This window comes from Erpetoichthys calabaricus, chromosome 2 (genome assembly GCF_900747795.2).
Source record: "Erpetoichthys calabaricus chromosome 2, fErpCal1.3, whole genome shotgun sequence".
Lineage (NCBI taxonomy): Eukaryota > Metazoa > Chordata > Cladistia > Polypteriformes > Polypteridae > Erpetoichthys > Erpetoichthys calabaricus.
Genome location: NC_041395.2, coordinates 19,404,438 through 19,426,742, shown reverse-complemented (window position 1 = coordinate 19,426,742; position 22,305 = coordinate 19,404,438). Strand labels below are relative to the sequence as shown.

Genomic DNA, 22,305 nt, shown 5'->3' with positions numbered 1-22,305 from the left:
AAATATTCATCCTGCAAAATAAACGAAGCAGCTTTTGTGGCGTAACATTGATGTCCAATGTTCAATCGCCGTAAGAGGAAGCTTAGGTGTGCACACCTGATAAGCCCCAATTAGGGCGAAACACACACTGTGTACTATTTATATTATTTGGCAGGTACTATATATCTATATATGTATATACTATATGAAGTATGTAGTGTTTTTATTTTCCCACTCACGTAATAAATCATATAAAGTTTCCTTTCCATTTTGATCTATTGTTGCAATTTCCCTCTTATGAGCAAATTGTGTTTGTTTGAAAATATCTTTAGACATTAATTATTATTAATAAAATTGCCATTTGTTTTAAGGCATCATGTTTACAAAACCTAATGTTGCCAACCAGTTTTATAGAAATAAATGGCCATTTCTCAACTAAAGAAAAGAATTAACACTGTTGCATGGCATTGTGCTGACTGTCCCCCTTATTGTTAACAGTGACAGTCCACTTGTTAAAATTCTTTAATTCATTCTCAGTTGTGCAATCAGGTCAGATGCTGAAGAAATCAAGAGTATAAAGCCACCGGTTCAAATCCTCATTTATTCCAACGGCTATTAATCTTACAAAGAAGTTCAACTTGATATCCACAGATTTAAATTAAGTGTGTGAGCTGTTATCACTTGAATCAGTCTATATAATTTTTTTACAGTAAGTCCTCCCTGCGTGGAGTTTGCATGTTCTCCCCATGTCTGCGTGGGTTTCCTCCCACAGTCCAAAGACATGCAGGTTAGGTGGATTGGCGATTCTAAATTGGCCCTAGTGTGTGCTTGGTGTGTGGGTGTGTGTGTGTGTGTCCTGCGGTGGGTTGGCACCCTGCCCAGGATTGTTTCCTGCCTTGTGCCCTGTGTTGGCTGGGATTGGCTCCAGCAGACCCCCGTGACCCTGTGTTCGGATTCAGCGGGTTGGAAAATGGATGAATGGATGAAGTTGCTTGCTGCTATAGTTCATATTTGTAATATGTTTGTTAGTGATGTGATTTTAATGTTGTTTCAAAGTGTCTCTGTAAAACCCCCCAAAAAACCAAACTTACCTATTAAGACAATAAAACTGATCTGAATTTAACAGCTGTAAAATAAAATATTCTCCAGTAACTGAGCAGAATTTAAACAGAATTTAAGCATGAAATAGTTCAGTTTATGATGAACACCATGTGGACAGAGGGCAGTGATATTCTTTCTTACAAGTTTAATCAACATAACACACCGTTGTTTGTGTGCAGACTCCTCTCATGTCATTGGTTTTATTCACCCATATTGATACAGAGCCAGTTCATTTTTATAACTTTTTTAATAAAAAGGAAATACAATACATTTTCATACATTTTTTATTGAATAAACAAATGGTATGTTTAAAAATAACAACAGTGAAATATCTGTGAACAATGTTTGTCAAAAAAAAAATTATCCACACAAATTATTATAATATATAATGTGTGTGTGTGTGTGTGTGTGTGTGTATCAGTAGAAAATTCATTAATAATAAAGATGTATAAAAGGTAAATGCATTTAACTAGAACACAAATACAATGAAAATGGCCAACAATGCAGAGGTTTTAAAAGCTATTAGGGAAGGACAACACAAATATATTTACAGATCTTTAAAAAAAATGTTAGCCAAAGCTTTGAACGCAGTAAAAGTGAATCATTAAATTTGTCAAAAAAGGAAAAATGCTATTTTAGCTTTATGTACAAGATGCTACTCAGAGTCAAAGAGTTGTTATGCAGCAATATTCCATTAAAAATGTGTTCTATTTAAAATGACATTTTTCCTGACCTGCCCGTTAACATTTGTTCAGTAATAATATTTCTATATCACCTTTTCTTACAAGTGTAGCTCAACTTGCTCTTCAAAAACATAGTTACAAAGAAAATTGAAGGCATTATAAAAGTAAATAAGAAGCAAATGGATGGGGTCCTTGTCCTTTGTAATAAATACACTGCCTGGTCAAATGGCTGGGGACAAAGACAAACTTGCAGTCTTCAAGGATACTGGAGATAATAAACCTCTGGGGGTCCCAAGCCAAAGCCTACACAGCCCTCTCTGCACATCCCAGCACACATAATTGTGGCCGTCTCAGTCCAATCACAATTCCATTTTAGGACATCTTGTGAACTTTTCTTCTCTCCAGCATCACAGGCAGTTGGAGTTGATGCAACAGATGGTGGAGGGCACCATTGCAATAAACAAAAAGAAAAAGACAACAGAGAAAAACAGCAGAAGTTAGTGCCCAATGCAGAGCTTACAAAGTGTACACAGTACCATTTCTAATCTATTACAGTAATCCCTCCTCCATCGCGGGGGTTGCGTTCCAGAGCCACCCGCGAAATAAGAAAATCCGCGAAGTAGAAACCATATGTTTATATGGTTATTTTTATATTGTCATGCTTGGGTCACAGATTTGCGCAGAAACACAGGAGGTTGTAGAGAGATAGGAACGTTATTCAAACATTGCAAACAAACATTTGTCTCTTTTTCAAAAGTTTAAACTGTGCTCCATGACAAGACAGAGATGACAGTTCAGTCTCACAATTAAAAGAATGCAAACATATCTTCCTCTTCAAAGGAGCAAATAAATCAATAGGGCTGTTTGCTTTTAAGTATGCGAAGCACCGCGGCACAAAGCTGTTGAAGGCGGTAGCTCACACCCCCTCCGTCAGGAGCAGAGAGAGACAGATAAAAAAATCAATATGTGCCCTTTGAGCTTTTAAGTATGCGAAGCACCGTGCAGCATACTTAAAAGCTGCACACAGAAGGTAGCAACGTGAAGATAATCTTTCAGCATTTTTAGACGAGCATCCGTATCGTCTAGGAGTGCGAACAGCCCCCCTGCTCACACCCCCTACGTCAGGATCACAGATAGCGCAAGAGAGAGAGAAAGAAAAGTAAGCTGGGTAGCTTCTCAGCCATCTGCCAATAGCATCCCTTGTATGAAATCAACTGGGCAAACCAACTGAGGAAGCATGTACCAGAAATTAAAAGACCCATTGTCCTCAGAAACCCGCGAAGCAGCGAAAAATCCGCGATATATATTTAAATATGCTTACATATAAAATCCGCGATGGAGTGAAGCCGCGAAGGGCGAAGCGCGATATAGCGAGGGATTACTGTACAACCAATGCAAGTAATTAAGAAAAAGACAAATTAGAAAAGTGGGCTTGTTGAAGATTTTTGAAATGCTTGACATTTGTAGCCTGGCACTTCTCTATTGGCAAAGCATTCCAGAGTTTGTTGCAGGAGTACAGAAAGCTGCCGGTTTTTACGGTTGATCTTGGAATAAAAAGCAAAGCAACGTTTAAGAAAAGAAATGTTGGGAGCAGACACTCCAAAATACAGGCAGGGTCTAAAATACTCAAAGCCTTCTAATTATTTAAAAGAACCTTCAGATCAATTCTGTGTGAGACAGGTAGCCAGTGTAATGAGACCGAGACAGTTTTCAGAAGAAAAAAAACAAAATAGACCAATACCTCGTGATCACTTGGCAAAGGCACAGCAGATCAGAACAAAGGTTTAGATGGAGGATTCTAGAAGAGCGGGCAGGAGGACCAACCGCTACTTCAACATGGCACACATCTCTCCGTCCTTCTTCTTTAACTGCTGCCCCATAACATGACCGGACTCTTCTACTTCACTGTAACTGTTAAAAACATAAACACAGTAGATACACGATATTCACTCACGGAGTTCAAACATTAATCAAGTGTACTCTACTTCTTGTGCTGCCTCCTTTCATGGTTCACCTGTAGATCAATTATTACCAAAGTAATAATAATAATACTAATAATAATAATTCAAAGTAAACCATCACAATAGATAAAGGCCTGCTTAGAGTAAAGTCCAACTAATAATATTTTTAATTACTGTGGTTTTTGTTGGATTTTTGAAAGAACCCCAACTTAATCTATACTAATTAATAAAAGGCAAAGCCCTCACTGACTGACTCACTCATCACTAATTCTCCAACTTCCCGTGTAGGTGGAAGGCTGAAATTTGGCAGGCTCATTCCTTACAGTTTACTTACAAAAGTTAGGCAGGTTTCATTTCGAAATTCTACGCGTAATGGTCATAACTGGAACCTGTTTTTTGTCCATATACTCTAATGGAGGAGGCGGAGTCACGTATCGCGTCATCACGCCTCCTACGTAATCACGTGAACTAAAAACAAGGAAGAGATTTACAGCACGAGTCAAACGCGGGAACGAAGGTAAATGACATTAATTTTTGAGTGTCTTTTAATACTGTGTAAGCATACATATTAACATATGTGCAATTAAACGTGTGCATTTACGGGGTGATTTCTCAGGCTTAAAAGCTCGCCTTTTATTAAAAAGGTAAATGCTAACTGTTTTCATTCTGAAGGGCAAAAACCACGTTAGATTTCAGCCGTTAAACGCGCAAAAATGTCGGTACACCAGATAAATAAGCGCAACATATTATCAGTTGTATTGTATGCTTACAATACATATAGAAATGTGTTAATCGTTAACTAATAGTATGGGATGGTGTTTTTCGACTCGCGCCTTGATTTAAACGATTGCATGTCTTGGTGGGTTTGCGTAGCTTATTGTCAATATCTTTACACCTCTTTTTAAGACTTAATTTAAAAAGGTGTTCTTTTCTTCTTAATTAACATTTAAAAGCAATACTTCACCGCTGCGAAGCCCATCTAGCGCTGACGTCCGAGGTTCGATTACCGTAAGCGAGTGCAGTGAGAGTGTGTACGCCTGATGAGCCAAGAATAAGGGGGAAACACGTGTCGCGTACTCTTTGCATTATTTGACAGTAAACTATTTTCAACCACTCTATGATCTGCTTCTCACAACTGAAGCCACCGTGGCTGATGTTACCTGACTTGCTGGCCAACCATAAGCGTTACCTATGTCAGAGGTTCGATTCCCGTAAGGGAGTGAAGTGAGTGGGTGGTTACCTACGAGGTAACGCTTATGGTTGGCCAGCAAGTCAGCTCAAAGTGATCACTCGAGTGAAGGCAATTTTCAATGAAATGAAAAAAGCTCTCCAAGACAAAACCTCAATGAAGAAGAAACAGTTTGCATCCATCTAAAAAGGAGAAACCCTCATTTCTAAAGGTTTGCTGCAGATGACTTAACTGAAAATAAATGAATAGTTCCTATGTGTATAATACATATTTATCTATTTGACTTATGCCTTTATTCCAGCAACTTGCAACATCTGAGGTACAATTTGTTACATTACTTTTGTTTTTTGCAGCACAAGCAGGTGAAGTGACTTCCTCAGGGTCACACAGTGGTGTCAGTACCAGGATTTGAACTGACAAGCTCCGGGTTTGCTGAAATATTACTGAAGAAAGAAAAAAAAAGAAAACGGGCAAATAGGGGTATGCATACAAATGTCCATCCATCCATTATCCAACCCGCTATATCCTAAATACAGGAGCCAATCCCTTCCAACACAGGGCACAAGGCAGGAAACAAACCCCGGGCAAGGTGCCAGCCCACCGCAGGGCGCACACACCCACCCACACACACCCACACACCAGGGACAATTTAGAATCGCCAATGCACCTAACCTGCATGTCTTTGGACTGTGGGAGGAAACCCAGACAGACACGGGGAGAACATTCAAACTCCACGCAGGGAAGCGAACCTGGGTCTCCTAACTGGCACCTTTCACTGCGCCTCCATGCCGCCCGCATACAAACTTAAAAGGTTTAAATAAAACAGAAATATATACCTTTATTTTTACTTCCTTAACTTGTGGAGGGTGTATCCTGTAGCAAAGCCCTATGTTTTTTCATGAAAGCCCCTTTCAGTCAATAAGCCTTAAAAACAGGTGTAAAGCTAAACCTGCAGCACCGCTATTCAATTACACTTGCCTAACGCCTCTCCTAAGGGGACATACTGTGGGATCTGGGCATCCGTCAAAGCACCAATCACAGGCCCGATTAGAAAGCGGGAAGCTGTGATTTGTCGTCTCCCTCCCATGTAACAATCACAGCCCGTGTTACAACGCACTATGTATATACAGTGGGTACGGAAAGTCTTCAGACCCCCTTCAATTTTTCAATCTTTGTCATATTGCAGCCATTTGCTAAAATCATTTAAATTATTTTTTTTCCCTCATTAATGTACACACAGCACCCCATATTGACAGACAAAAAAAGAATTTTTGAAATTGTTGCAGATTTATTAAAAAAGAAAAACTGAAATATCACATCACATGGTCCTAAGTATTCAGACCCTTTGCTCGGTATTTAGTAGAAGCACCCTTTTGAGCTAATACAGCCATGAGTCTTCTTGGGAAAGATGCAACAAGTTTGTCACACCTGGATTTGGGGATCCTCTGCCATTCCTCCTTGCAGATCCTCTCCAGTTCTGTCAAGTTGGATGGTAAACGTTGGTGGACAGCCATTTTTAGGTCTCTCCAGAGATGCTCAATTGGGTTTAAGTCAGGGCTCTGGCTGGGCCATTCAAGAACAGTCACAGAGTTGTTGTGAAGCCACTCCTTCGTTATTTTAGCTGTGTGCTTAGGGTCATTGTCTTGTTGGAAGGTAAACTTTCGGCCCAGTCTGAGGTCCTTAGCACTCTGGAGAAGGTTTTTGTCCAGGATATCCCTGTACTTGGCCGCATTCGTCTTTCCCTCGATTGCAACCAGTCGTCCTGTCCCTGCAGCTGAAAAACACCCCTACAGCATGATGCTGCCACCGCCATGCTTCACTGTGGGGACTGTATTGGACAAGTGATGAGCAGTGCCTGGTTGTCTCCATACATACCTCCGTGCAAGACACATGACAGCCCGCATGGAGTTTGCTAAAAGACACCTGAAGGACTCTGAGATGGTGAGAAATAAGATTCTCTGGTCTGATGAGACCAAGATAGAACTTTTTGGCCTTAATTCTAAGCGGTATGTGTGGAGACAACCAGGCACTGCTCATCACTTGTCCAATACAGTCCCCACAGTGAAGCATGGCGGTGGCAGCATCATGCTGTAGGGGTGTTTTTCAGCGCAGGGACAGGACGACTGGTTGCAATCGAGGGAAAGATGAATGCGGCCAAGTACAGGGATATCCTGGACAAAAACCTTCTCCAGAGTGCTAAGGACCTCAGACTGGGCCGAAGGTTTACCTTCCAACAAGACAATGACCCTAAGCACACAGCTAAAATAACGAAGGAGTGGCTTCACAACAACTCTGTGACTGTTCTTGAATGGCCCAGCCAGAGCCCTGACTTAAACCCAATTGAGCATCTCTTGAGAGACCTAAAAATGGCTGTCCACCAACGTTTACCATCCAACCTGACAGAACTGGAGAGGATCTGCAAGGAGGAATGGCAGAGGATCCCCAAATCCAGGTGTGAAAAACTTGTTGCATCTTTCCCAAGAAGACTCATGGCTGTATTAGCTCCAAAGGGTGCTTCTACTAAATACTGAGCAAAGGGTCTGAATACTTAGGACCATGTGATATTTCAGTTTTTCTTTTTTAATAAATCTGCAACAATTTCAAAAATTCTTTTTTTTGTCTGTCAATATGGGGTGCTGTGTGTACATTAATGAGGAAAAAAATTAATTTAAATGATTTTAGCAAATGGCTGCAATATGACAAAGAGTGAAAAATTGAAGGGGGTCTGAATACTTTCCGTACCCACTGTATGTATATATGAAGAGGATGGATGGATGGATGGATGTATATGTGTGTGTTTATGTATATGTGTATATGTATGCGTATATATATGTTGATATGTGTATATATGTATATATATATATGTAGATATGTGTATATATGTATATGTATATATATGTTTACATAACCTCTTTAACACACTACTTCTCCGCTGCGAAGCGCGGGTATTTTGCTATATATATATATATATATATATATATATATAATATATATAAACGAACCACACGCCGTGGCGCAACGTTAGGGGCATCGCCTCTGGCGCTGACGTCCGAGGTTCGATTCCCGAGAGGGAGTACAGTGGAGTTTGTACGCCTGATGAGCCCATAACGAGGGTGAAACACGTGTCGCGTACTCTTTGCATTTATTTGACAGTAAACTATTTTCAACCATATATATATGTATATGTGAATGTATGTATGTATGTATGTATGTGTGTCTATATTTAAATATATATTTGCATATGTATATATATGTAGATATGTATATATTTATATGTGTATATATATATATATATATATATATATATATATATAATATATATATATATATGTACATATGTATATATACTGTATATGTAGATGTGTAAATTTGTATATGTATATATATGTATATGTGGATGTGTATATGTATGTATATATGTGTATATGTAGATATGTGTATATGTATATATATGTATATGTAGATATATGTTTACATAACCTCTTTAACACACTACTTCTCCACTGCGAAGCGTGGGTATTTTGCTAGTTTTCATTATATATAGCATCATTTTTTTTCTTGTACATTACGCATACAGTAGACATTGTGTTATAATCTCTGTATATCTGAAGTTCTAATGTGCTGTGCTCATTAATACTAAAGTGTTAAGTGAGAGCTGCTGTTGACTTAGTTGCACCTGAAAAGACAGTTAAAAAATCTTCTAGCATTGTTATACCATGGAAGACCCAAAGAGTGTCTGATTTAAAGAGAACATGCCGTAGAGCTGAGCGTAAATGGAGGAAAACTAAACTAACTATTGACTATGAAATATTAAAAGTTAAACTTACAGAATACAATAACACAGTCCGTCTTGAGAGGCGCTGCTATTTCTCTAAGATTATAAATAACAATGCTAGTAATCCCAGAGTCTTATTCTCGACGATTGATCGTCTGTTAAACCCAGGTAACTCAAAAGAATGCCTCCTAAGTACTTCCAGTAAAACCTGTAAGGCTATCGCTGTATTCTTCAATCAAAAAATTAATGATATTAGAAATAACATAGTTTATCTCCCCAACACTAAGGATCCTCCTAAACCCCTGTACCCCATAATAAACAAATTAAAGTCTTTCACTAGGATAGATTTACCTGATTTACATAAAATAATTTCTCAAATGAAACCCTCCACCTGTGCCCTTAACCCAATACCAACAAATTTTTTCAAAGAAGTATCGGGCGTGCTAATTGATAATGTTCTTGACATATTAAATTCGTCATTAGATACGGGGGTCTTCCCAGACTGTCTTAAGACTGCGGTAGTTAAACCCCTACTTAAGAAAAATAATCTCGACCCCTCTGCTCTTGAAAATTATAGACCCATCTCTAACCTGCCTTTCTTAAGTAAAATTCTAGAGAAGGCAGTCATTATGCAGTTAAATGAGCACCTCAATAAACATGCTATTCTTGATAAATTTCAGTCAGGTTTTAGAACAAATCACAGCACAGAAACTGCACTCGTTAAAGTAGTAAATGACTTGCGGGTAAATACAGACAGAGGCCATTTATCTGTACTCATCCTCTTAGATCGGAGTGCCGCATTTGACACCATTGATCATAATATTCTTAGAAATCGCCTTCAATGGGTGGGCCTCTCTGGCAGTGTCTTAAATTGGTTTGAATCCTACCTGGCAGGGAGAAAATTCTTTGTTAGTTGTGGTAATTATAATTCAAAGACACATGATATCCTATATGGTGTTCCACAAGGCTCTATCCTGGGTCCGCTGCTCTTCTCAATCTACAAGCTTCCATTAGGTCAGATTATCTCGGGACATAACGTGAGCTGCCACAGCTATGCTGATGACACACAACTGTATTTATCAATAGCACCTGATGACCCCGAATCTCTTGATTCACTAACACAATGTCTAACCTGTATCTCAGAATGGATGAATAGTAACTTTCTCAAATTAAATAAAGAGAAAACCGAAATCTTAGTGATTGGCAATAATGGATACAATGAGGCTATTAGAAATAAACTGGATACATTAGGATTAAAGATCAAAACGGAGGTAAAAAGCTTAGGGGTAACCGTTGACTGTAATCTGAGTTTTAAATCGCATATTAATCAGATCACTAGGACAGCATTTTTTCACATAAGAAACATAGCAAAAGTTAGACCTCTTATATCATCGAAAGATGCAGAGAAATTAGTTCACGCGTTTGTTTTCAGTCGGCTAGATTACTGTAACGCACTCCTCTCAGGACTACCCAAAAAAGACATACTGTAAATTGTTTGCAATTAGTGCAGAATGCAGCTGCTAGAATCCTAACTAGGAAAAGCAAATCCAAGCACATTTCTCCAGTTTTGATGTCACTACACTGGTTACCTGTGTCATTCAGAATTGACTTTAAAATTCTGCTTATGGTTTATAAAGCCTTAAATAATCTCGCCCTGTCTTATATATCGGAATGTCTGACACCTTATATTCCAAATCGTAACCTCAGATCCTCAACTGAGTGTCTCCTTAGAATTCCAAGAGCAAAACTTAAAAGTGGCGAGGCGGGCGGCCTTCTGCTGTTATGCACCTAAAATCTGGAATAGCTTGCCAGTAGGAATTCGCCAGTCTGATACAGTGGAGCACTTTAAAAATCTATTGAAAACACATTATTTTAACATGGCCTTCTCATAACTTCACTGTAATTTAAATCCTGATACTCTGTATATCCAATACATTATAATAACTATTCATTCAAAAGCTGTACTAACCCCTACTCTCTCTTCTGTTTCCTTTTCCGGTGTCCTTTTGGTGGTGGCGTAACCACCACCATCTACCCAAAGCACCATGATGTCCCAACAATGATGGATGGATTAAAAGCCAGAAGTTTGTATGACCATCACCATCAAGTGACTCCGTGAGAACCCTAACTACAAAGAGGACTATTTCATTTATGTTAGGTAGAATGCCCAGAGGGGTCTGGGTGGTCTTGTGGCCTGGAACCCCTACAGATTTTATTTTTTCTCCAGCTTTCTGGAGTTTTTTTTTTTTTTTTTTTTCTGTCCACCCTGGCCATCCGACCTTACTCCTTTTCTATGTTAACTAAGTTGTCTTATTTTAAATTTGTATTTTGTCTTTTATTTTTCTTTTCTTCATTATGTAAAGCACTTTGAGCTACTTTTTCTATGAAAATGTGCTATATAAATAAATGTTGTCGTTGTTGCTTAGGTGTCATTACTTGCATGAAAACATCTTCGTTTTTCTCTCCTGCCTTAGTTTTAAGTTAAAATTAAGTCTTGCTTCTTTCAAAATCCAACAACAAAGCACAGTAACTTAAGAAAATAAATGTTATTTTACAAAATGGAACAACATTCTCGTTTTGTGACTGCTGGTACTGATGTGCCTCAGTCTCTGTGTTTGCGAGGATTCACACTCTGAGGCTTTCCTGTCTAAAATTTAAAAGCCGTGTTAGTTACTGGACAGAGTGAGCAGACTTACAGTACAGTATTCAAGGCAGCAAAATATTACAGATCAAGTAATAAATATGAGGAGGCTTTGCAGGAATTATGCAGTAGTCTTACCTGTAGAAATAGCAAATCTAACATGAACTGCACATTATCCCAAACTGGGAATCTTAAAAGCAGAAGAAAAGAACATCCAATTGTGTCTCAGTATTCAGGTACACTGGCATCTGTTGAGCCATATGGTAGGCTGGTTACCACTGGGCATCCTGTTGGGTCAAGAAAAAAAAATATATTAAAGGGGCATTGTTTTTCTAACTGCAGCAATAATAATAATTCATTACATTTATATAGCGCTTTTCTCAGTACTCAAAGCGCTATCCACACAGGGAGGAACCGGGAAGCGAACCCACAATCTTCCACAGTCTCCTTACTGCAAAGCAGCAGCACTACCACTGCGCCACCTGTGAAATAAGAAATGTTATTTCTAAGGAGCAAGCCTTCTCCATTATATTCAGTTAAATGTGTGTGTGTGTGTGTGTGTGTGTGTGTACTCCTCCTAAACCAACAGCTTAAACGATAAGCTAATGACAAATGACAACAGCAAGTGCCCAGTCTGTCACTGTGCCACATCAGACACACACCACACTTCTCTGATTGCTTTGGACATGCATTTTAAAATTGCGTGTTTTGTGCCATAGAAGTTTTTCCTACCAAACAAGGTTAAAGAAATCCATTTCAAAATTATGAATAAATAGTAGCCAACTAACAGATTAATTCATAAGTATGACATTAACTTATCCCCAAAATGTAGTTTTTGTACAAATGAAGACAAATCACCTCTCACATTTCTTACTTCTGCTCCTATTCTAAAATGTTTTATAAAGATTTATTTCTGTTACTATCTTGAATGACAAAACAATATCTCACTGTTTAATTCTTGTTCTTCTTCTGTATACAATTTTGAATACTAAATGTTAGAAAATGCAGTAACTGTGGTTTCCTTGATTCATAAATTTCCTACTCATAAGTGTAAAGTTCAGAATGTTAGACCCTCTATTACATCTTTCTGTATGGACATTAATATGCTAGAAATACCTTTAAAAACGGAAAACACACTAAAATAATTAAACCATGTAAGATTCTGAGCTGCTTCATTAACAATTTGTAATGCTATTATCTACATCCCTCTTTCTTGTAATAAGTTAGGAGAATAGCAAAAACTATGTAGAGAAAAGCCAAGCAAAATGACACCTTTTATTGGCTAACTAAAAAGATTACAATATGCAAGCTTTCGAGGCAACTTAGGCCCCTCGAAAGCTTGCATATTGTAATCTTTTTAGTTAGCCAATAAAAGGTGTCACATTGCTTGGCTTTTCTCTACATTCATAATGGCTAACACGGCACAACACTCTAGTGCTATTCTCCTATGTACTTTAGCCTTCATCAACATACCCTTGTACAGTATTGATGTAATCCGATATCAACATAATAAAAAATACCGATGGCTTTGGAGGGCACACTTTACACCAGTCGAGTGTCAGACGTGCTCTCCTAATTCTATTCCTAATTCGACACCTCGATTACATTGTTTTGCTTAATAATTAGCACGCCGTTCACTCTTTAAGATAAAAAATGTGGACAAATGTTAAAAGAAACACACCACCAAATGCTAATAGGGTGTTACTTAATAAATGACATACATACTTACATTAATCCGTTAACTCAAACACGGAAAATGCTGTGATTTTTACAATTAAACCACGAGATTACAAAGTATTGCAACTAAAAATTATTTACTTACAAAAAGCTGTACATGTCCATTGTAAAGTTCAGACACACGTCACATTTCATTTCGCTCCCTCTTCATTCGAATGGAGTTAAATTTTTCAGGCGACACATCTTCCAAGACGTTATAAAATGCAAAAGTTTCCATCTTTCCCAGTAACAAGTCCACTTACATACGGAGATAAACGACAACACAAAAATGACTCGCAAGTACAAGCCAAACCTGACAAATGACGTGTGTCGTAAAACATTAGACATGCGCTGAACAAATCGGGCAGCGTCGTGAAATGAATTTTAATTAAGCAGAGAGAGCGTGCGCGAGACAAATCGGATGGGGACTCATGTCGCAAAAGAAAAAAACGCAGATCGGGCAGGGTCGTAACAGTAAATCGAGTAGGCACCGCAGATCGGTTAGCGACACTCCTGTCCGAGCTGATGAGCCCAAAAAGGGCCTTCCGCATGTCGGCTGCTGGCGAGGGACACGTGATCAACCCTGATATAATTTGGGAAGGAGAAGGTCCGCATCCTGCTGTTTGCAACTTCGCTACGGACTTCGACTTTCCAAAGAGGAAGGGGGAGGCGAGCGAAGCACCGCTCACCTCACGAAAAGTTAAAGAGAGCCGGGAAATGGCTGATCGATCCGCCGACAAATTAATACCGCCCGGTCCTCAGAGAATGAGAACTCCAATTCCCAGAAGCCTCTGCGAGACCCATCAGAGCACGTGCCGATAGCGGACGTGCTCATTGGCTCACGGCGGCAGGTAAGACGAATACGGAAGTAAGCTTGCCTCCGGCCGAAGTAAATAATATTGTGGGCGTGCGGGACCTCGAAAAAAATGATCAAGCCCGTACGGAGTATTTTGCAGATGCTGCAGGCTATAACGAAGATAGTCGGAGACCTGGGAGCGACGGCTGAAGCGCCGATAAAGAAGGTGGATGAATACGTACGGCGGCTGGGTCGTGAGTGTCCCATCTTATATGATTTGGCAGTACAGGTGAGTAAAGACGGTACCGTACAGCATAAAGGGATGCAGTGTAATCCGGGCCCGTGTTTAATAAGTACCAGGTGCCAAATCACTGCGTGCCCTACAAAAGCTTGTGGTACGATGACAGAAAGGGCAGTGGAAGTTCCGGTCGAACCGGAACAACTGAAAAGTGCTGTCTCTTGGAACGATGTGGGGCTGAAGACGCCGCCTCGGGTTAATTTAAAATCAAATGGCGTTCAGACAGTAAAAGGGCTCTCTTTTGCTAATAGAGAGATCCAAACTGTGGACAAGCCCCAGATTAAAAAGGAGATCCCAAAAGAGAAACGGGGGTCTCCTGATAAAGTAGAAAAGGGCGTAGAAAACAAAGAGGCGGCTATGGAACCTCACTCGGTGGAGAAAAGGGCGTAGACAGAGTTCCCGAGGTGTTTTCAGTCTTGCGGAGGAAGGCGGAAGGAGGACGGCAGATTTGCTGCAACTGTCGTCGGTCGGGCCATGAATGGCGAAGTTGCCCTCGGAGGACGGGGGATCAGAGGGGTTCCCATTATAACGTTCCCCCTAGGTTCTCTGGGGAAGGTTAGACAACATAGCCAAGGCCCGATTTACGAATCCTCCTGGAGGAGGACGATCTTTGCGGGGCTGGACGCTCCAAAACATGTTTTTTCGCTGGGAGGAGAGTAATGTGGGACATGGCCGGCCTTTTATCGCGGCCAATACCCCCAGGCCGCCAGGTGGAGCCCTGTCTGCAACATAGAGGTGCCCCAAGTTCCAGCAGGGCATTATGGACAGTGGAGTTTTTCATCACAGCCCTCTGGATACCATGGGAACCTCCAGAGGACGCTGCAGGAAGGCCCAGAGACTATTATGTGCCCTATAACCCGGAAGTATGTCGTAGTCATAGCGACAGGAAGAAAGACATGCTTCCGGGGTGAAGAAGAGTTTTTATCTGACCCGGAAGTGTTCCAGGTCACGTGGACAGAGAGGGCGAAACACTTGCGGGTCAAGGAGTATAAAAGGACTATGGGAAATCCCAGACGGGGTGCTGAGCTGGGAGGTAGGGTGGCTAAGTGTCTGGGAGAGTGGAGGATTGTTTATTGATTAGTTATTGTGATCTATATGAGTATTGTGGAGAGGAGGGTGCTTTGTGCACGTTATAGTTCAAATAAAACGAATTATTGGACTTTTACCTGGTGTCTGGAGTCAAGTTGGGGGGGGTTCAAGAGGACGATAGCGCCCTCTATCTGTCACAATAGATAGTTAGAAAAAACAAACTTTGTCTTCTGGGAGAAATTTGACAGTATTGAAGTTTGGTAACTTTTATTCCCTTAAGTGTCACTAACACTGACCTCACAAATGACCTCAACCACCAGAAATTGCCTCTGTGATTATATTGTAGGGGCGGCACGGTGGCGCAGTGGGTAGCGCTGCTGCCTCGCAGTTAGGAGTCCCGGGTTCGCTTCCCGGGTCCTCCCTGCGTGGAGTTTGCATGTTCTCCCCGTGTCTGCGTGGGTTTCCTCCGGGCACTCCGGTGTCCTCCCACAGTCCAAAGACATGCAGGTTAGGTGGATTGGCGATTCTAAATTGGCCCTACTGCATGCTTGGTGTGTGGGTGTGTTTGTGTGTGTCCTGCGGTGGGTTGGCACCCTACCCAGGATTGGTTCCTGCCTTGTGCCCTGTGTTGGCTGGGATTGGCTCCAGCAGACCCCCGTGACCCTGTGTTCGGATTCAGCGGGTTGGAAAATGGATGGATGGATGGATTATATTGTATTTGGAGCCAAGTTGGGGGCACATTTTTTTTTCCTATGATCCTATCATAGGCTACATCCATACTTCTACATTTTTAAATTAAAATGATTGCTGTGCACTGCTAGCATTTTAACACTATGAAAGTATTACAGTGGAATGGTGAGGATGAGGGAGTAGAGTTGGGCGAAGGTGGATGAGTTTAAATACTTGGGACGAGACCGCCTTCAGCGGCGAGGGGTCGTGAGAACAAAGTGGGCACTGGGAGGCGCGGAATGTCAGGCTGCTCCACCGAGTCGAGAGCTTCGCAGTTTCGGGAAGCATCCTCTCTTCTCGCACTGTTTGTGACACTTCAAGTCCCCCGTCGGCTCCTGGGAGAGTGAAAATCTTTGCGAATGAGTGTAATGGGCACCATCGAAGCATGACTCTGTTTGTAAATTGCCCTGCACAACTACTTACTATCCCTTAAGGTGGAAAATCACATAGAAAATGTAATTTCTATACCACAGCGGTCGTGTAGCGCCTTTCACAAGGAATCTACTACTTACCTGTTGTGTTATAGCGCCTTTAAAATGTAGTTTACCCGAAACCACTCCAGTATTGCTCAATGTATCTTTACTTCTTAAATGTTAATGTTTTACTGTTTAATAACTTATAGACTACATTTTATTTTTTTCCCTTGCACTCAGTGAGCGAAGCCACTGGGTAATCAACTAGTACGTAATAAATAACGAGAGTGAAGAGCACAGTCACGAACACATGAAATGCTGTGTGTTTTGCTGTACCTCTTCGTAAATAAAAACAAATGACCGTAAATTACCTTAAATATAAAAACATCGAGTGGTGGAATACAATTTCGGCCCTGATGGCCAGTTTTCATCATCTAAGGGCAGCGACTTGAGGGCAGATTCACGCAGGGCCGCCGAATCGACACGTTTATACAGAAACGACCTTCAAACGAGCGGCTTCACAAAGAGCTCATTTAGCTCGACTTGTCTTCCTGTTTGCGACCGCAACCCTCAGGATAAGCAAAGTGAAAGTGAAAGAGCAGCAGCTTCCACCTGACACCGCCATCTCTTAAAGCCATCGTGCGGTAGTGATGGGCTGCTCGACACTGTGTCGAACTTTCGAAGCACTGGAGCTCGAACCACCGCTTCCAGGCTTCTTTTAAATGCGCCCGTCACGTGAGTTTGAGGCACGCTAGCGTAATGACGTCATTGATATCCGCGCGGTCAGCAGTCGATTTGGTCACTCACTCGTCTGTTGAACTGCTTTGGCTCAAAGCGTAAAAGGCAGTTGTTCTCCAACAGAGTGAAGCTGCAGACTGCAGTGCCTCACAGAACGCCCTCCATATCATGGAACGTCCTTCAGAGCACAACATACCACACACCCATGTAATGACGCGATGATCGTAATGCCCTTTCCCAGCGTCACTCACATCATGCCCTCTGCGAGACAGTGTTGACGTGCTCGTTGCACAGTATGCTGTAGTTATACAAATTACAACAGTTTTCTATCTGGTCAAACATAAATGACTTCCAGTCTCATACTTATGCTATCCAATCATTCTAAGCTCTGTCACGATTCTAACACTTTGCCGATATAAAGTAGTTGTTTTTTTTTTTACTATTTTGAATGGTTGTTCATTACGTTTTCCCCTGAAGTGTTACAGTATAGCAAAAGTAACAAATCTTATTATTATCCAGTGTTTCAAATGGAATGTACCTCGTGAAACTCATACCTATAGATTTTCAATCTATAAATGTATTTCATATTCCCACTAGCAAATCATACACATGTGAAACAATAATAAGCTTAATTATTTTTAGAAGGTTTGCAAAAAGGCGGCACGGTGGCGCAGTAGGTAGCGCTGCTGCCTCGCAGTTGGGAGACCTGGGGACCTGGGTTCACTTCCTGGGTCCTCCCCGCATGGAGTTTGCATGTTCTCCCCGTGTCTGCGTGGGTTTCTTCCGGGCGCTCCGGTTTCCTCCCACAGTCCAAAGACATGCAGGTTAGGTGGATTGGCGATTCTAAATTGGCCCTAGTGTGTGCTTGGTGTGTGGGTGTGTTTGTGTGTGTCCTGCGGTGGGTTGGCACCCTGCACAGGATTGTTTCCTGCCTTGTGCCCTGTGTTGGCTGGGATTGGCTCTGGCAGACCCCCGTGACCCTGTGTTTGGATTCAGCAGGTTGGAAAATGGATGGATGGATGGAAGTTTGCAAAAACAGCGCTAAATATAAAACATTGTAGGAAACAGTCATTTATTTATTGATTTGATCCATCAACGTTTTCATTACTGAAAGCTGCATGTGTGAAATACTGTATGTCATGTCCATATCAATTGAAAGGCATGTGACAGCCAGTAGATTTTACATAATTTTACATTTTTTAACAACTTTTCAATTTGAGACAATCGTGATTGTTCTTAAACCTTTCTCGTGCAATATTTGTTGATTGCAAAGACCCAACTTATACCAACATAGACTCAAACTGTCTTTGAGTCATCGTCTTTTTAAAATTTTGATAAATATCAAAAACTGTTACAACTACTACTACTACTAATAATAAATAGTGGGTCAGTTACAGTGTGCTTTCAGCAGGGAATTATCCCGAAGTGATCTCATCATTAAACATACAGTATTTATGGTCTTGTGCATACAGTACAATGATATTGTTACTTACCGTACATGCCTCTCCAGAACAGTGATAATATAATAAAACACAACACATATATACGTAGAATACAATTTACAGTATAGATATATATTCAGGTATATTTCAAATATTTATATCTAGTCTTTTTCTTACGATGTTTCTTATTATGACTGGCTGTTCAGTAACTCTTTAACTAAAACACTTTCTTTGAAGCCATACTTAGCGCCATTGGTTCTTTACTATTTGCCAGAATGGAGGATTAAGAAAAACACTTGTGCAGGATGGCAGAGTGTGTAATAATCTTAGCAGAATGTCTTTTAGATACCCTGGACAGTAGGCAGCTGGGTGCCAGTAATAGTTTATGGCTTTCACCACCCTCTGCAGTGACACAAGCATGTGTGCCCTACCAGGATGTGATGCCGCCAATGAAGATGGACTCCAGACAGCACCTGTGAGACATTTCAGGAAGGCATTGGTGAACTTGGCAATAAACAAAACGTGCTGTTCCCTCCTCAATTCATCATTGTGATTGTTATTGTACGAAATTTAAACAAGCTCACCATTTCCACAGCACCCCACAAAAACAAACCACAGCTTAATCCATTCTCTGAAGTCTATGACCTGCTCCTTAATTTTTGGCCATGAAAGGTCAGATTGTCCTGGGACCACTGAGTCAGCAGATAGACCTCTTGTTTGCAAGCCATTTAATCATTGGTGGTGATCAGGCCTATGACGGTGATGTTAGCAGCAGCATTTTTAATGATGGAGCTGGCGTGGTGTCCAGACAAACAGTCACACTGGGGGATGCACTGCCCCATAGTGTACCTGGGTTGAGAGTGAAGATAGAGGATATGATGCTGACAATCTGCAAAGCCGAGGTCTGCTCGCTATGAAGTCCAAAATCCAGTTCTGTTGGCACAACAGTGTTGATGCTAAGCTATTGTCTATAAACATACCTCTGTAAGAGCAGTTTTTACATTATCTAGATGTGCCAAGATGATATGGAGTATAAGACCAGTATGCATCATGGAGATGGTGAAGGGAAGCAAAGTTATGTACTAAGTTAAAATTTAGCCAGGTGGAGCCCTGCCTGTAACATAGAGGTGCCCCAAGTTTCAGCAGGGCATCATGGACAGTGGAGTTTTTCATCACAGCCCTCTGGATACCATGGGAACCTCCAGAGGATGCTGCAGGAAGGCCCAGAGACTATTATGTGCCCTATAACCCGGAAGTATGTCGTAGTCATAGCGACAGGAAGAATGACATGCTTCCGGGGTGAAGAAGAGTTTTTATCTGACCCGCAAGTGTTTCGCCCTCTCTGTCCACGTGACCTGGAACCTGCTAATGAGTTATCACATACAACACACAGACTGTTATGGACATGAAATGGATGTATTAACAGATAAGCATATTTTAAACATTTTAAGAGATGTAAATCATGAAACACACATATATTCACTCTTTCTCATACTGTGTGTATGTGTATATATATATATATATATATATGTATATATATAATATGTATGTATGTATATATATGTGTATATATATATATATATATATATATATATATATATATATATATATATATATATATGGAAGAGAAGGTCTGTGATACGGTTTGCATATTTGCAGCTGGAGATCCACAAAGGGAGAAAAATGAATCACGTATCATAAAGTAGTTTTTATTCCTGAGCTTTCAACGCCTGCCAGGGGTCTTCATCAGAGGATAATGCTTAGACTTACAAGAATCAAAGGCAATATATAGCAAAAAATTACATGGGGGAGGTGGCTAAGTCAGTGTGATCAGGAGGGGGGGTTATTGGGTGTACAGTTTATTTATTCTGAACATGTTCTTCTTAAATTTGCATATGCTGGATTTATGTCCAAGTCGATTGTTTGCTGAGTTTTTTGGCAGATACTCAAAAACATTCATTAATCGGAGTTTACACAGAAGATGCCAAAAAACTCAGCAAGCAATCGACTTGAATCATAACCCACCTGGCACTCACTCCCTTATCACCACAAGGTGTCTGAAGGTACAGCACGTATCCTGGCCAAGTCAGGTGTCAGAATAGCACACAAACCCACGAACAATCTGCGCACGTCCTCTTTAATGCTAAAAACAAGAAATCGACAGCAGAAACACAAAACGCAGTTTATAGCATTCCATGCAGTTCTTGCTCAGTGGTATGCATAGGTCAAACTTCAAAAAGAATCGCAACACGTATACAGGAACATCGCAATGCCGTCAGAAGAAAGGACTCACTATCATTGATCTACACGCATACTAAATCAACAGGACATACATTTAACTGGGACAATGTACAAGTAAAATTTAAGGCCAGTACTAAAAGTGCCAGAGAGCTGGCCGAATCTTGGCTATCAAATGAGAACGCCATCTTGGACATAAACCCAGCATATGTAAACTTAAGTAGAACATGTTCATAATAAATAAACTGTACACCTAATTGCCCCCCCCCCTTCCTGATCACACTGACTTAGCCACCTCCCCCACCCCCTCCACGTAATTTTTTGCTATATATTGCCTTTGATTCTTGTAAGTTTAAGCATTATCCTTTGATGAAGACCCCTGGCAGGCGTTGAAAGCGCAGGAATAAAAACTACTTTATGATACGTGATTCATTTTTCTTCCTTTGTGGATCTCCAGCTGCAAATATATAATGTATATTTACACATATACATATACAGTAGACCCCCACGAAGTCGCGGTTCAGAGTTCGCGGATTTTTCCTTAGAACCTATCTAATAATTATTAGTGGAAATCGCAAATATCCTCCACAAGTTTTATGGCTTTTTTCGTGGCAATACTGTACTGTAGAGAGAACAGGAAGCAACTGTAGAGGAAATGCGGCTTGGGATGGTGAAAGTAGCCAATAGAATTTGAAACTGCGACTCCCAGCAGTCCCTGCAGGGGCTCTGATTGGTCTTCTGCTGAGGGTGCTGGGGCTATTGGGGTCAAAGGATGTCAGCGCGGCTTTTACAAAGGGGGCCGGTGACCAAAGGCAAAATAAAAAGTTTTTGGAATTTGTGTTTCAAGTTCCTGTCTCTCTGCCTTCCTTCTGTTGGGTTACCTGTACTTATTCGTTTTGTCCTGGATCGTTTCGTGTTTGGCATCTGCATCGTCTGCCTCTGTACACGAGGACTGTAAGTGGATTCATGGCCATCCTGCAAAGAAAGAAGCGATCCTGAACCCATCTTCACCATTTCAGGACCTAGCAATAGGACTATCTTTACATTCCCATTCAACGTGCGGATGTCTGGACTATCTATTTCATCATTACATTTCATCCGTTGCCGTTTTTCATTAACGTTTTTCATGATTTACTGTGTGTGTTTTGTTGGTGCTTTGTTGCATTTAATGTGTATTCGCTGTAAGGGGAACAGGGGTGGTATCGTTGTTTTCATTTATTTACTTTGTTTTCATTACATTCTTTATTTGCTGTTTGATTACCAGATTGCTTTGTTTTTGTCTCTGTTTTTGAGTGCGTCCCTGGAATCTCCACCATAAAAATAAATAAATCGCCGTCTTCTCGGGCTTACTTGTGGCTGCTCTGTCGTGTGATATGCTTCTCACGCGATGCTACGCTTACAGTGGGGGTTGTGCTCCCCTATGATGTTTGTCTATTCTTTAATCGATAACTAACTACATACTGAGCTCGTTTTACTTCTGAAAGACACATGTTAGTTTGTTTGAAGTGTTTGAATAAAGTTCCTGTCTCTACAATCTCCTGTGTTTCTGTGCAATTCTGTGACCCAAGCGTGAAACC

The 22,305-nt window shown here is 40.8% G+C and overlaps 1 protein-coding gene and 1 long non-coding RNA gene across 3 annotated transcripts in view; one reads left to right on the top strand and one right to left on the bottom strand.

Moving 5' to 3' along the window:
* Window positions 1-1,741: 1,741 nt before the first annotated feature.
* LOC114645668 (uncharacterized) lies at window positions 1,742-13,539 on the bottom strand. 2 transcript variants are annotated; one of them, XR_003715158.2, is made up of 4 exons: window positions 13,152-13,538; window positions 11,468-11,616; window positions 3,505-3,674; window positions 1,742-2,157 (listed from the first exon to the last, which is right to left on the bottom strand). It is a non-coding gene; the product is annotated as an uncharacterized LOC114645668 (long non-coding RNA). The 2 variants fall into 2 exon arrangements; XR_007934238.1 differs by lacking the exon at window positions 1,742-2,157 and having other exon boundaries at window positions 3,218-3,674; window positions 13,152-13,539.
* A 418-nt stretch (window positions 13,540-13,957) lies between these two features.
* The window catches only part of LOC114645667 (1-aminocyclopropane-1-carboxylate synthase-like protein 1), a 201,453-nt gene continuing 193,105 nt past the window's right edge, over window positions 13,958-22,305 (top strand). The window contains exon 1 of the mRNA XM_028793495.2: window positions 13,958-14,130. The gene's annotated coding sequence lies outside the window, so the exon portion shown is untranslated. The remainder of the gene's footprint in view (window positions 14,131-22,305) is intronic.